General features: G+C 36.5%; 1 long non-coding RNA gene across 1 annotated transcript in view; it reads left to right on the forward strand.

Moving 5' to 3' along the window:
* The window catches only part of LOC150075258 (uncharacterized), a 78,551-nt gene extending 66,857 nt beyond the window's left edge, over window positions 1-11,694 (forward strand). Inside the window, exon 3 of the long non-coding RNA XR_016547922.1 lies at window positions 11,474-11,694. This is a non-coding gene — a long non-coding RNA (uncharacterized LOC150075258). The remainder of the gene's footprint in view (window positions 1-11,473) is intronic.
* The last annotated feature ends 3,062 nt before the right edge of the window (window positions 11,695-14,756 follow it).

Genomic DNA, 14,756 nt, shown 5'->3' on the forward strand with positions numbered 1-14,756 from the left:
AAGGTTGCGCCATGTTCCAAATGTATGCAAACAACTTGAAATAGAAGCCTTACAATGATTGAAATAGAGCGACTGTTGTCTATTTGGATTGAAGATTGTAACCAAAAACAAATCCTGCTAAGTACTGATATTATTAAATCAAGAGCAGTATCTCTTTTCATCTTTGAAAGAAAAGGCCACATAAGATGAAAAAGGGGACAATGAAGAATTCAGTGCTAGTCCTGGATGGTTTGAGAGGTTTAAAAAAAGAACCAGCTTGCAGATGTTCAAATCACAGGTGAAGCTGCTCAAAAATATCCAGATACTTTGAAGGAAATTTTGGAAGAAGGAGGTTATAGTGATCAACAAATATTTAACGTCGATGAAACCGGATTGTTCTGGAAGCGAATGCTTTCTAAGACTTTCTTGGCCAAAACAGAAAAATCACAACCTGGTTATAAAGTCGGCAAAGATAAGCTTACACTATTATTAGGGGGTAATGCTGAAGGAGATTTAAAAATATCCCATTCTCGTTTATCACGCACAGCATCCTAGGGCTCTTAAAGGCTTAAATCAAGGATCACTCCCTGTAATTTGGCGATCTAACAAGAAAGCGTGGATAACTAAAGCTCTATTCGAAGAATGGTTCACAGGCTATTTTTCTCAACAGTTGAAAATTATTGCAGAAAAAATAATCTTGATTTTAAAGCTTTATTAATTTTGGACAATGCTCCTGGTCATCCCATTGCTCTTGATTCCTTGTGTGAAAATATCAAAGTGATATTTTTACCACCTAATACAACTACCTTACTGCAATCGATGGATCAAGGGCCTATCGCAACTTTTAAAGTTTACTACTTGAGAAGGACTTCTAAACAGGCAATTCAAGCAATGTCTGAAGAGAATGCAATTTCATTGATAGAATTCTGGAAAAATTATAGCATCAAAGATGCCACTGAAAACATTCATCAGTCATGGCTTGAACTCATGTCAAGCAGTATGAGAGCTGCATGGAAGCATCTTCTTCCTCACTGTGCAAATGAATTTAAAGGCTTTCCAAAAGAAATGAAAGGTGTTGTTGAAGAAATAACTCACATCGGAAAGGACCTTGGTTTTAATGAGTTAGACAACCAAAATGTTCAAGAATTAATTGAATTCCATTTCGAAGAACTGAGCAATAGTGATCTTCTAAATTTAGATACCCAATGAGTGTACGAAGCTGCCGATGATTGTCAAGGTGATGCAACTCCTACCCACAAGAAAGAAGTTTGACTCAAAAGGAGTTTGAAGAGAATTTTCATACTATTGAAGTTTTTAAGCAGCAATGCTTAGATGCTGACCCTGATGTAGAATGCAGCAGTCAAATTTGTCGAAAAGTGGAAGAAGCTTTATTTCCTTATCAACAGATGCACAATAAGAGGAAGGAGAATGCACATCAAACTACACTTACTAATTTTTTTTTTAAAAAGTAGAGTATTTTCCTTTATTTAACTTTTAATTTTGTTTAATTTTTATTGTGCTTTGTAATTATAATTTGTTGAAAAAAATTAAAAAATATGGTACTGTATATTTTCGAGAATAAATAAAAAAGTTACGGAACCAATTACATTATTTTCCATAGTTATTAAGTTTGATTAACACACTTTTGCAAGACGCATTAAGCACACTAATCGAGGGATTACTGTATTCAGTTTATCAGCAAACTGAGCAGAATTATACAGTTAAACCAGTGTTATTATGTGAACCAATGTGGTTCACCCCTTCTTTCTTGTGTTTGTATAAATAAAGAAGTCATTGTTGGGTTTTTTCCCCTTTGCAAAAGACTCATAATCTGCCTTAGCGTGCCTAACTTCGTTAGTGACTTGATTGCAGACTAGTTTATATCTGTCAATCTTTTGTATCAACCTGATAATTTATATTTTTGTTATAAACTGGAGAAAGTAGATTCATGGATTTACAATACGCTTAAACAAGCATTTGGTGATGATTCTGTGGGTAAAGCACAAACTTTTCAATAATATTCATGTTTCCAAGGTGGCCAAACTTTTTGTTATAAACTGGAGAAAGTAGATTCATGGATTTACAATATGCTTAAACAGGCATTTGGTGATGATTCTGTGGGTAAAGCACAGACTTTTCAATAATATTCATGTTTCCAAGGTGGCCAAACTTCATTTGAAGAATTTGAGAGCTCAAGTTGCCTGTTGTCAAGTCAGACTATGAAAATGTTTAAAAAGTGCATCACGTCATCGATGAGGACAAATGGCATATGATTAACAATATTTATGACATTCTAGGCTTATTGTACAGTACATCCCAATGCATTTTAACTGAAAATTTAAACATGAGACAGACTGCTGCAGAATTTGTGCCCCTTGCAACAAAAAAGAAACAGAACTGGCTTTCTGTTTGCAAGTACCTACAAGCACAGACCAGAAAGGACAGAAACTTCCTGTCCAAGGTCATAAAGGGGATGAGATCTAGGTTTTATGGTTATAAACCAGAAACAAAGCAATAGTCCTCTGAGTGTAAAATTCCATCATCTAGAAAAGGCAAGGAAGGTCAGATGAAATTTCAAGAGCATGAAGGTTGCTTTCTTTGTCAGGAGTTCCTACCACCAGGTCTACATTGGGGTTTTAAGGCATTTGAGGGAGAATGTCAGGAGAAAACACCTAACTATCTAAGTGACCTTTGAATTTACCCAAACTTATTATAAAAATGCCTTGTGTTTTGCAGATCATTATTATTATTATTATTATTATTAGCCATATGGTACAAGGAAGCCTGAGGCTTATGCTGCGCCAGCCAAAAAAAAAAAAAAAAAAAAAATCCCGAGTTACCCCCTGTGTGTGAGAGAGAGAGAGAGAGAGAGAGAGAGAGAGAGAGAGAGAGAGAGAAGTAGAAAGGCATCACCAAGAAAGAGAAGAATTATTTCAATAATAAAATTACTTGAAACAACTCACGGAATTTTATTAAAATAAATATACAAAAATAAGTCAAGAATGACAAATAGTATACAAAAAGGGATATTGTAAAGATAAAAACACGCAGAATAAAATAAGTTGAAATTGCAGAGCATTGAGCAAGTATAAAACAAGTTAAAATTCCAGGCATAAATGAGTAACTCTCAAGAAAGGTGCCACTTTGTCAACTAATTAGTGAATGGTACAATATGACATAAATATCAGACTTGCCATGTGATAGAAAAGGCGCCTCCGTAGCCAGGTGGGAAGGAGCAGCAGTGCGTAGCACACGCTTTTTGATTAGACCGGGGTTCGAACCCGTCACCACCAAATACGGAGAATGCGGAAAGGTCAGGGAATGACCACCGCATATTCCCGGAGCAATATGGCCATAGTTGCTAATGCTCCTAAAAAAAAACCTAACAACAACAACAACAATGTGATAGAAGGTAAACCACGGCACGATGATGCTCAAAAGGGGGGGGGGAATCTGGCAACAGTAAACAAACTTGCACTTGGTGTGTTCAAATATGTTGAACACACCAGTGTTCATCATATCATAGGAACAAGTCCCTACCCCTAGGGAATGACTGTGAACACATCACCAATATTCACCTAAGCTGTTGGGCTCAACTACCCACAGGTAACTTATTCCAGTAATTAACTACTCACTGGCTGAAAGAAAACTCTTCCTGTAATCCAGTCCACACCTCTCTCCCCATAATTTGGCGCCTCCGTAGCCAGGTGGGAAGAAGCAGCAGTGTGTAACGCACGCTTCTTGATTAGACCGGGGTTCGATCCCGTCACCACCAAATACGGGGATGCGGAAAGATCAGGGAATGATCACCGCATATTCCAGGAGCAATATGGCCTTAGTTGCTAATGCTCCTAAAAACCAAATAACATAACAAACTCCCCATAATTTGAATTTATGGTTCCTAGTTCTGGAATTATTTATAGCAGTGAAAATTTTGCCTTCATTAATTTTACTATTCCTTCTTAGAAACTTAGAGAAAACTCCCTATCTATAAACTTATAGACCCAAGTTCCTGTAAAGTACCTAGTTACCAATCTGTATCCTACATATTCAGTCTTTCCTCACCTGGGTACCCCTTTGCTGATTTCACCAAGCATGTTTCCCATCTTGAACTGTTTCATGAAGCTTCAATGTCTTTTTTTTCAGTGTGGTGTCCATACTTGGACATAGTATTCTAAGTGAAATCTCACCATTGCCTTATACAGTGGGATTATGACCTCCTTATCTCTACAGACAAATGTTCAGTAGATATAAATTATCTACTGAACATCATGGGCCTCCTTGCTGCCTGTCTATACTGTCCATTTGGATTGTAACCCCCAAATCTCTCTCATCCTCCACTGCATTAGCTCCTCTTGATGTACAAGTTATTTTGCAGTTGTTATTCTCCAGGTGTCAGACCTTGTATTTTTTTGAATTAAAACATAGCTGCCACTTTTCTGATCATCCTTATAGCATATCCAACTCATCCTGAAGGAGCACTGTTTGGTGCTGTTCACCTGCAAATTTTTACATAATGCCCTTATCCCTTCATCAATGTTACATATGAAAATCAGAAAAACAGTTGTCTCAGAATCAGTCTTTTGGGTCCCCCACTTTTAATGTTCAGCCAATGTGAAGTGTAACTATTAATCACAACCCTCTGTCTTCTGTACTGCAGCCAGCTTCTGATTCATATTATAATCATACTTATGATTCAAACATGTTCCAGCTTATTCAGTAACCTCTTGTAAGGGATTTGGTCAAATGCATTGCTAAAATCAGTATAAACAATGGTGAAATTATTTCCTGCATCCAGAATATGAGTAACTGTGTCAAAATAGCTAACTATGTTAGTTAAACATGAATTTTCCCTTAATGAAACCATGTTGTATAACCTTCAAAATACCATTTCTATCTAAATTACATTCTTTATCAGTGCCTCCATGATTTTCCCTACTATTGAAATCAGACTTATTGTAATTATTACTTGTCTTAGACATTAGTGATATGTTGGTACTTCTCCAATCCAGATGGATTTTTCCTGAATCCAGTAATGCCCTCATAATTAATCTTAACAGGTCAATGCACTCTCTGGCCACCTCCCTCTGAATTGTTGTGTATGCACCATAAACTTCAGGAGTCTCATACTCAGCCCTTGCAAACCCCAACACTTCTTGTGGTGCTTAATAGCATCACAGGAAATGTGACTTTGAGCCTTTACAGGCTTCAGTACTTTTCATTGCTCTGTACAATCTTTTTATAGTCTATCTGGCAAGCTCTGTCTGTATTCATCTACCTCAGCAATTTCATTGAAAAGGCCTCTGGAGTCAGGAACTCTGTAATTCATCTGTAATGCTACTAAATAACACTGACTCGAATCTGTAAAACATCTTTATTATGATAAAATAAAATAAAATACATGCATACTGATTATATAACTATATGTTGTGTAAGAAGAATAAAATTCAATAAAATATATAAAATTAAAAGCGATAAAAGTTGTTTAAAACCACTAATACAGGAGCTTTCGGCAGCAGCGGCCGCCTTCATCAGCTATAGTGATTGCAGGATGACTGATAATGAACCGTGCGTAGACGCCATAGTTCATGTCACAGACCTGCTGAGATGTGTGGTACATATAGATTGTCGGTCATCCTACAACCACTATAGCTGATGAAGGCGGCCGCTGCCTGCTGCCGAAAGCTCCTGTATTAGTGGTTTTAAACAACTTTTATTGCTTTTAATTTTACGTATTTTATTGAATTTTATTCTTGTTATACAACATTTATTTTATTTTGTTTTAACATATAGTTATACAATCAGTATGCATGTATTTTATTTTATTTTATCATAATAAAGACATTTTACAGATTCTAGTCAGTGTTATTTAATAGCATTACAGATGAATCTCAGCAATTTTCTTGTGCTGTATTTTCTTAATGGTATAAATGCATCCTTCCTTTGAAACACTAGTAGCCTGACTTGCCAAGTAATTACATTTGTCTAATAATGTCTTTGCTTACTCTTGTTCTCATCCTCTTTTCACTTCCTTATGGTATTTTCTTAGAAGGAAATGTGCCATTACAGTATCAGCTAGACTACATAAAAAATGCTTCTATTTTATATATTCTTCTTGTTATAAATTTTGGTGTGGTGCTATTACAGATGAACTTTGTCAAAAAGTTAATCTGTAATAGCATTCCCCCCCCCCCCCTCTTTTAAGTTTCGGCATGTATTTTGGTTCAGTGGCAAATTTAGGCATAAAATGGGATAACTGGCTGCTAAGAATTCAGGGACCATAAAATTATTGTGTAAAAAGTGCTATACATGAATTAGTGGAAAGCAAAGGAACAATGAGAGTGGAAGTAATCTACAGACTAGAAGATTGTGAAGAATATGACAAGAGTCTTTATATGCAGATGGAATGGGCAAGCAAACATGAATGGCTTATTATGGATGACTTTAATCTGTCCCAAATTGATTGGAATAAGTGGGAGGGAAACTCATGATGGGGAAAAACTTTTTTAAATAAACTAGATGATTATTATTTGTACCAGCATGTTAGAGAAAGTACTAGAGGTGAGAATATTCTGGACCTCATCATTACTGATGATCCAGATGACATCACAGCTTAAAGTGCACGAACCATTGTTAGGAAGTGATCATGCAATCGTCACTTGGAAAATGAAGAAAGATGCTGCAGTAGTTAAAGGTAAAGGCATGGGTTTTAACTTCAGAACACGTGACTTTGACAGTTTAAGGCACTATATGGCATCTGTAAACTGGGCAGATTGCCGAGGGATGGTAAATGCATTTCAATTATAGAATACTTTTAAAGCAAAAATCACAGAAGCCATGAATGCATACATACCTTTAAGAAAATACTGCGGGAGGAGGACGCCGAAATGGATAACTGCAGAGCTGGTTGATCAAATTGAGCAGAAAGAGATAGCATGGGACAGTTATGAAAAGTACTGAAGGTACAGGTTGATCTGTAATAGTACCGCAAATAAGGTCAGAGAGGCCAAAGCTACACATGAAAAAGCATTGGCTAAGAGAGCATAAGGAATTTTTCATGTATGTGAATGCAAGGAAGAAAAAGGCAAATCAGATTGGACCTTTGTGCACTGAGTATGGGAAGTCTTAGACAACCCAGCTGATGTCGCAGATGAACTGAATAGGTACTTAGCATCTATCTTTACTGAAAAGACCCTTTATACTGAGAAGAGGCTGAGTCATATGAAATTAGTGATGTCATAATTACAGATGATTGTTTATTAGAAAACTTTTGAGCATAAAATCAAGTAAGGCACCCAGAGTTGATGGCATATACCCTGTAGTTTTCAGGGAGAGTTTGTGGGAGTGTATTGAGCCATTGAGGCTAATTATGAGGGCATCTTTGGATTCGGGGGAGATTCCTTTGGATTGGAGAAGTGCTAATGTATTGCCTGTACATAAAGGTGGTTCTAAGAGTGAAGTTGGTAACTGGAGACTAGTTAGTCTGGCTTCAGTGGTAGGAAAAATCTTACAGGCAGTGATTAAGAGTGCAATCCAGGGACATATAGCTGGATATGACATTTTAAAGGACAAACATGGTTTTGTTATGGGTAAATCATGCTTAACTAACATAGTAGGCTATTTTGACAAGTTCCTCGTGAGCTGGATTTAGGGAATAATATCAACATAGTTTATTTGGATTTTAGCAAAACATTTGACTTGGTCCCTCATGAGAGGTTGCTGTATAAGCTTGAACAGGTTGGAATTACTGGTAAGATTCTAAGATTGATTTATGGGCGGCTGCAGGACAGAAGGCAGAGGGTTGTGATTAATGGATATTCTTCAGATTGGTGTGATGTCAGGAGTGGAGTCCCTCAAAGATCGGTTCTGGGACCGCTGTTCTTTCTCATTTTCATAAATGACATCTACAAAGGGATAGAAGGTGCGATGTCAAAATTTGTAGACGACATAAAGATTTACACCATCATTAATGATCAGTGCGAAGCAGCACTCCTTCAGGATGGCTTGAACAGACTTAAAAGATGGTCAGAGGAGTGGCAGCTGTGTTTTAATGCTGCTAAACGCAAGGTCTTATACTTGAGGAATAGCAACTCACAGATAAATTATGCATTTGATGGGGTTGAATTAAAAGCAGTGGAGGAGGAAATGGAACTGGGAGTTACAATATGGGCAGATATGAAGTTTTCTGAACAGTGTAAACAGGTAGTCAGGAAAGGCTAAGGTGTCCTATCAACGATTTATTAAATGCTATCCTGTAGAGAGAGGGAGGCCATAATCCCACTGTAAAAGGCAATTGTAAGACCACATTTGGAATACTGTATTCAAGTATGGAGACCCCATCTGAAAAAAGACATCGAACTTCTTGAAAGGGTCCAAAGACAAGCATCTTGAATTGTGAGATCAGCAGAAGGATGACCATATGAGGAAAGACTCCAATTATGTCACGTACAGAACTTGGCAACTAGGCACCTCAGCGGTGACCTGATTGAAGTTTATAAGGCTCTGAGAGGGATTAGTAAAATGATTGAAGGTGGAATTTTCACTGTTCTAAACACTAACCTACATAAATCTGACCTTTACAGACCTTTGTATTCACCACATTGCCTGAAGCAGAGTTGGGGGAAACCCCCAGAACTACATTACAAATAACACTATATGCTGTGTTCTAAAGAATTCCAGAACTAGTGGTCATAAATTCAAATTTTAGATTAGATTGTGGGAAGTTTTCTTTTAGCCAAATAGGTTGCTGATAGCTGGAACACATTTCCCTTGCAGGTAGTTGAGCCTGACAGTTTGAATAAATTCAAAGGGCTACTAGATACTTACTTGTGCGAGGAGGGAAGCATATGGTTTGGGTTTTTTTTTTTTTTTTTTTTGTGGCAGTGTAGCAAAAGCCTGTGGCTTCCTTGCAGTATATGGTGAATACTATTACTATTGGATACTATGATGCAGTAATAAAGGGACTGGATGCAAAAAAATAATTTTGATATCATATACTTGGATTTCAGGAAATACCGTTGCACATAAAATACTGCTGTATAAATTGCAGCAGTGTGGCATTAAGAGCAAGTTGCTGCTATGGATAAATGGGTGGCTGAGTGGGAGAAGACAGAGTGGTCATTAATGGACACTGCTTTTCATGGACTAATGTTATTGAGTTCCCCAGGGTTCAGTGCTGGGCCCATTGGTGTTTTCTGTATTTATTAATGATATTGATGAAGGTATGTCAGGCTTAACGTCTAAGTTTGCAGATGATACAAAGGTCTGCAGGGTGGTTAATAAACAGTAATAAAGGTTAGCTACTGCAGCAATATCTAGAAATATTAGGCAGATAGGCTGAGAAATGGCAACTGAAGTTGGCAAATTCAGGGCAAATTGCTGGTACTACATATGAGTAGCAGTAATTCCAGATTAATGTATCAATGTGCCAACAGAAATGAAGTTCTCCTAGAGTACAGACAGGCTATCTGAACAGCTCATGGGGGTTTTGTCAATGATATACTGGATCTTTGCTAGCAGAGATAAGGAGATGATTATTCCATTGTACAAAGCAGCAGTTAGGTTGCATCTTGAGTACTACATACAGGTCTGAAAAATTCTACCTGATGAGCCGGTCTCTCCAGGGCTGATTTGATTGACATGGCTGTCACCATGTACTTCCCTATCATATTGCAGAATTGCAGATACTTTCAAATTTAATTGTGTCTTGCAGCTCTTTCTCAACATTGCCCTGTACTTGTTAAGCAAATCCTGAGATCTATTGTTAATATCCTTAATACCAACATCTACAATAATGCTAATTTCAAATTCATGTTTTTCAGCATGCACATATAATTATTGATACTAGACTTAAGTCAAATCCAAATTTTTTTACTTTTTGTATGAGAACTAATAGAAATTTCTGGAATTTTCAATGGAGAAATTAAATAAAATACATTTGTTAACAACTGTTAGAAGTTTCACTTGTGTTGGTGGAATAGGCAGCAATGTTTTGCTGCAAAGAGCAGCAAAACATTGCTAGAATTTGTGTGGGGTCTCAAAGATCTCAAGTGCCTGGTTATGGGTTAAGAATGCACTTAACAAAATGTATAGGTGACTAGATGAAAAAGATGAGGGTTGTAGAATAATCTTTTAGAATCTAACGTTAGCAGTTGCTGGACAACCTGGTGCATTGTGTTTACCTATTGTGAAATAAAACAGCTTTCAACATGAAGTAAATTAACGAAATGGAAAATTTATTCATATTTTCAAGTATACAGATATGCAATGCAGTTCGAGTCTTTCTGTATTCAGTTACATCAATTTCACAAGTTCTTGCAAGTTTACAAGAACTTGTGAAACTAGAGTTCATCCAATTCATTGTCATTTCATCCAAGTAAATAATCTAGCATGTGGGGATGGAATAAAATGAACAAGTTTAGAAGTTTAATGGATAACCTGGAACATAAAATTAACAAGTACTATGAAATGTGTAATCTGTGTGCTATTGGTGATCACTGATAAATTAACCAAAGTAATTTATCAAAACAGAGTATCTTGAAATAGTACAAATAGATAAGAAATAATTGCACATAATAATGATGATGGGACATTTTGATTAAAGCTTGACTGAATGGGTAGTTCACTCAAGGCTGAAAACTAGCATTTCTGAAAATATTAAACTTCAGCATCCTGCTTATTGAAAACTTGATATCTGAATTAGAGATTTGGAGAGCTCTAAAAAGAATAACATTCTTTGCATTACCTCTGTGACAACAGAGGCAGCAAGAATGTTGAAAATAATGATACCTCTACTCATGGATTCTATGCTCCAGAATCTTGGTAGAGGGAAGCTGAATGTACTAATGTTTATTTACAATTGGATGTCTTCTTGTTTAGTATCACTCCTTGTAATCTTTATAGATTATGATACTATTCACACCAGAAATTGTCTAGAGATAAAACCAAATAATGTTTCATTTTCATATTTCTTGAAATAAAGTGTCATAAGAATGATTCATCCAATCTCTGTTTTTGTTTATATTTGTATATGCAAAAATATTTTGTACAGGACTACAGAAGAATGTTTTATATAATTTATATGAAATATTTAATATTTTTGCTTATATTCAACTTTATTTTTGTTTATATTCAAGTCCTATTAAAACATGTATGCATTACAAGTATATAATAATTTCATTCTCTGAGAAATGATGGATGTCAGAAGTGGATAAGATTAATAAACCTGGGAATCACATAGAATAAACTTCAAAGACTTGAGAGATAACCTTATTTTTGCTTTAATTAAAAAAAAATCTTGTAAAGTAATAATATACTTTCCACAACTGCAAACTTTTATGATTTTTTTTTTATAAAATGTATGAAGTACATCGGTTTTTTAACATTTTATGAGAAGCTTCAATTTTTATGGATTTCAGTCAAGTTTGTATGATGTTTTACAAATATGCATTTTTGTTATTTTTTTCTCTAAACACAAACCTTTGGAATACTGAAGTCAAAGACAGGCATATAAACATGATGGGAGAAGAAAGATTAACTAAACAGATATTTGAAGAAACAATGGTAATAAATCCAGAGGCAGATCAAGAGGAAGATGTATAACTGTTGTCAAGCAAGCATTAGAATTAAAAGAGCTTACTCTGACTCAGATTAAAAATCTAACAGGAAATAGGATAGCACAAAGAAAAATAGTGCTGGAAAGCTGATACTTTTGGACTGATTTCTACTATAATAATCACCTGTACACCCACTGGATATAATAGATTTGGATTGTGATGATAAAACATATTTAATATTAAATTTTATTTTGCAAAACTTAGCAGCAACTATTGTATTTCTCAAGTACTAGATGTAATTTCAAGTTTTAGCAGCCTCTCAAATAATGCTTTTATATTGGAGCATTATATTTGTTCATATTGAAAAGACTGCTGTGTTGGACACAGTTTTAAAATGGCAAATTCTGCATTTTAGGATTATTTCCAAAAATAATTTCCAACTAATTTAAAACTGATGTTGAAATTAAGATAATGTATTGCAGTAGCAGTGTGATTATTCTAATAGGTATCAAATTGTCATCACAAGAATTCAGAACACTAGGTTTATTTTTAATTTGATTTTCACTGCACATTGTTGAATTACAAAAGAGCTCAACGTGAAGGCCTCTTCAATGTGATGTATAATTCATGAAAATGGGACATTTTATTTCTCTGTACAAGTAGTCCAAGTATTGGGAAGAAGTATTAGCATGATTTATATTTGGAGTAGAGCTGAGTCATGTAAGTCATTGTTCAAGACCTGCTTATATAAGGTTTATGTGAGCCATATAATTTGCCATTAAGAAGTTCTCTTTTGATTTAAACTGATTATACGTTCATTTTTCAGTATACTGTGCTTTACTTTGATGTACAGAATATTTTTGCCAAAGTTTATCAATTAAAATGTTTTTTCTCTTTCTTTTTTTTTTTTATTAATATCCTGTAAGACCTGAAAATATATATTGAACATTAATGTTAGCAATCAAGCATTATGTGCTGATAAACCTAAAATTTATTATTTGCAAGTGTTTAAAAATCTACTTATATGCATTAACTGATTTATAAAAATGAGCAAACTGAATATATTTAACTAATGAATGGGCTTAAAATGAAAATGTGAGTAATCAGTTGGATCGGTATTGCACACTGTTTTCGATAAATCAATGAATTTGATTTATGTTTAAAAGAATTTTAGAATGAAAAGTTGACACCTTTCCTCAAAGGAAAGAATTTGAAGCTTCCCATAAACTGTTCACAGATTTGGAAGTAGTTTTTGTTCATTTTTTGTTCTTTATCAAAAAATTATTATTCAAATTATATACACTAAGTGATCACTGAATTATGATCACCCATATGAAAACTGAATGCGACCTGTTGACCACATGAACCCCAGGGGCTCACATCTGGTGAGTATGGGCTTGGCACACCCAGGGTCCTGAGTTGGATATCATCATTCTTCTTTTTCTTAGTGATTCCCTTCTACTTTTCTCTCTCTCTCTCTCTCTCTCTGGGTAATTTGGAAAATTTTTTTTTTTTTTTTGGCTGATGCAGCATAAGCCTCAGGCTTCCTTGTACCATATGGCTAATGATAATAATAAAAAAATAATAATAATAATAATAATGAGGTACGAGAGTGCGGAGTTAGTCGACCTACGTAGCGTAGATAAGGTGTCAGTGGTTCAGTAGGTAGTAAAATTCAGAGCGTGATGGGTAAAAGGAAGGATTTATCAGACTTTGATAAAGGACAGATTGTGGGTGCTCGACGAGCTGGTACCTCGATTTCCCAAACGGCTGAACTGGTGGGGTGTTCGAGAGCTGCCATAGTTAAAGTATACCAGGACTGGCGTCAAAATGGTCAAACAATGACCCGACAGCAAAACTGCAAAGGTCAGCAAAAGGTTGATGCTAGAGGTGAAGGCGCCTCCGTAGCCAGGTGGGAAGGAGCAGCAGTGCGTAGCACACGCTTCTTGATTAAACCGGGGTTCGAGCCCGTCACCGCCAAATACGGAGGATGCGGAAAAGGTCGGGGAATGACCCCCGCATATCCCGGAGCAATATGGCCTTAGTTGCTAATGCTCCTAAAAACCAAATCACAAACAAACAAGCTAGAGGTGAATGGTGGGTCTGACAACGCGAACAGGCGCAGCACCGTTGAAGAGTTGACTACTCAATACAACATGGGCCAACCCAGAACAATATCTGGCATGACCATGCATCGCACGTATGGGCTATACCAGCAGACAACCCTTACGGCATCCTCTCCTAACCAAGCTTCATCGGCGTATAAGACTCGCCTGGTGCAAATAGCATGCAAGTTGGACATTACAAGACTGGAAGAAGGTATGCTGGTCAGATGAGTCATGTTATTTACTCCACACTGTGGATGGTTGTGTACAGATTTGGCGTCAACAACATATGGCTCTTGATCCATCATGCATAGTATCAAAAGTGCAGGCCGGTGGAGGCAGTTGTATGGTGTGAGGCATGTTTCACTGGCAGGAACTTGGACCCCTGGTGCATGTCAAACAACATATCAGTGGTCTCTGCTATCGTCAACTGCTTGCTGACTGTGTACACCCCACTATGTTACACTTTTTCCCGAATGGCGATGGTGTCGTCCAAGATGACAATGTGCCGAGCCATCGGGCAGTTGTTGTAGGAATGGTTTGAGAAACACAGTTCTGACTTCCAGCATATCGATTGGCCTCCGAACTCCCCCGATATCAATCCCATAGAGCACTTGTGGGACCCTATGGAAAGGCATATCAGGCATCTAGATACACCACTCACCTCTATACCTGCATTGCTGACTGCATTACTCACAGCTTGGTTGGCCATACCTCCCAAATGCTTCCGACATCTTGTTGAATCAATGCCACGTCAGATAGCTGCTATACTGAGGGCAAAAGGAGGACCTACGAAGTATTAGGTAGTTGGTCATAATTCAGTGATCACTCAGTGTATATATCATTGGTTTATAACCTATCACTGCATTTCCTGTTACAAATCTTAACATCATAATTAGGCACAATATGGCCTTAGCAGCTCTTGTGCCATTAAACAACATCCCAACAACATCATAATTGTCAAATCTAGTCTGAGGCTCCTTTTCTTCAAATTGTACTACAGTTTATTAAAAGTTGCAAATCTAGGGTTCCATTTTGATTTCACTGGCAACCCAATATTAGTCATACCCACAGATCATGAACGTTGACTTGTCAGGGATAGCAATACACTCAGATG

This window comes from Mastigoproctus giganteus, chromosome 14, assembly GCF_048544385.1.
Source record: "Mastigoproctus giganteus isolate SK-2022 chromosome 14, ASM4854438v1, whole genome shotgun sequence".
In the NCBI taxonomy this organism is placed as follows: Eukaryota; Metazoa; Arthropoda; class Arachnida; order Uropygi; family Thelyphonidae; genus Mastigoproctus; species Mastigoproctus giganteus.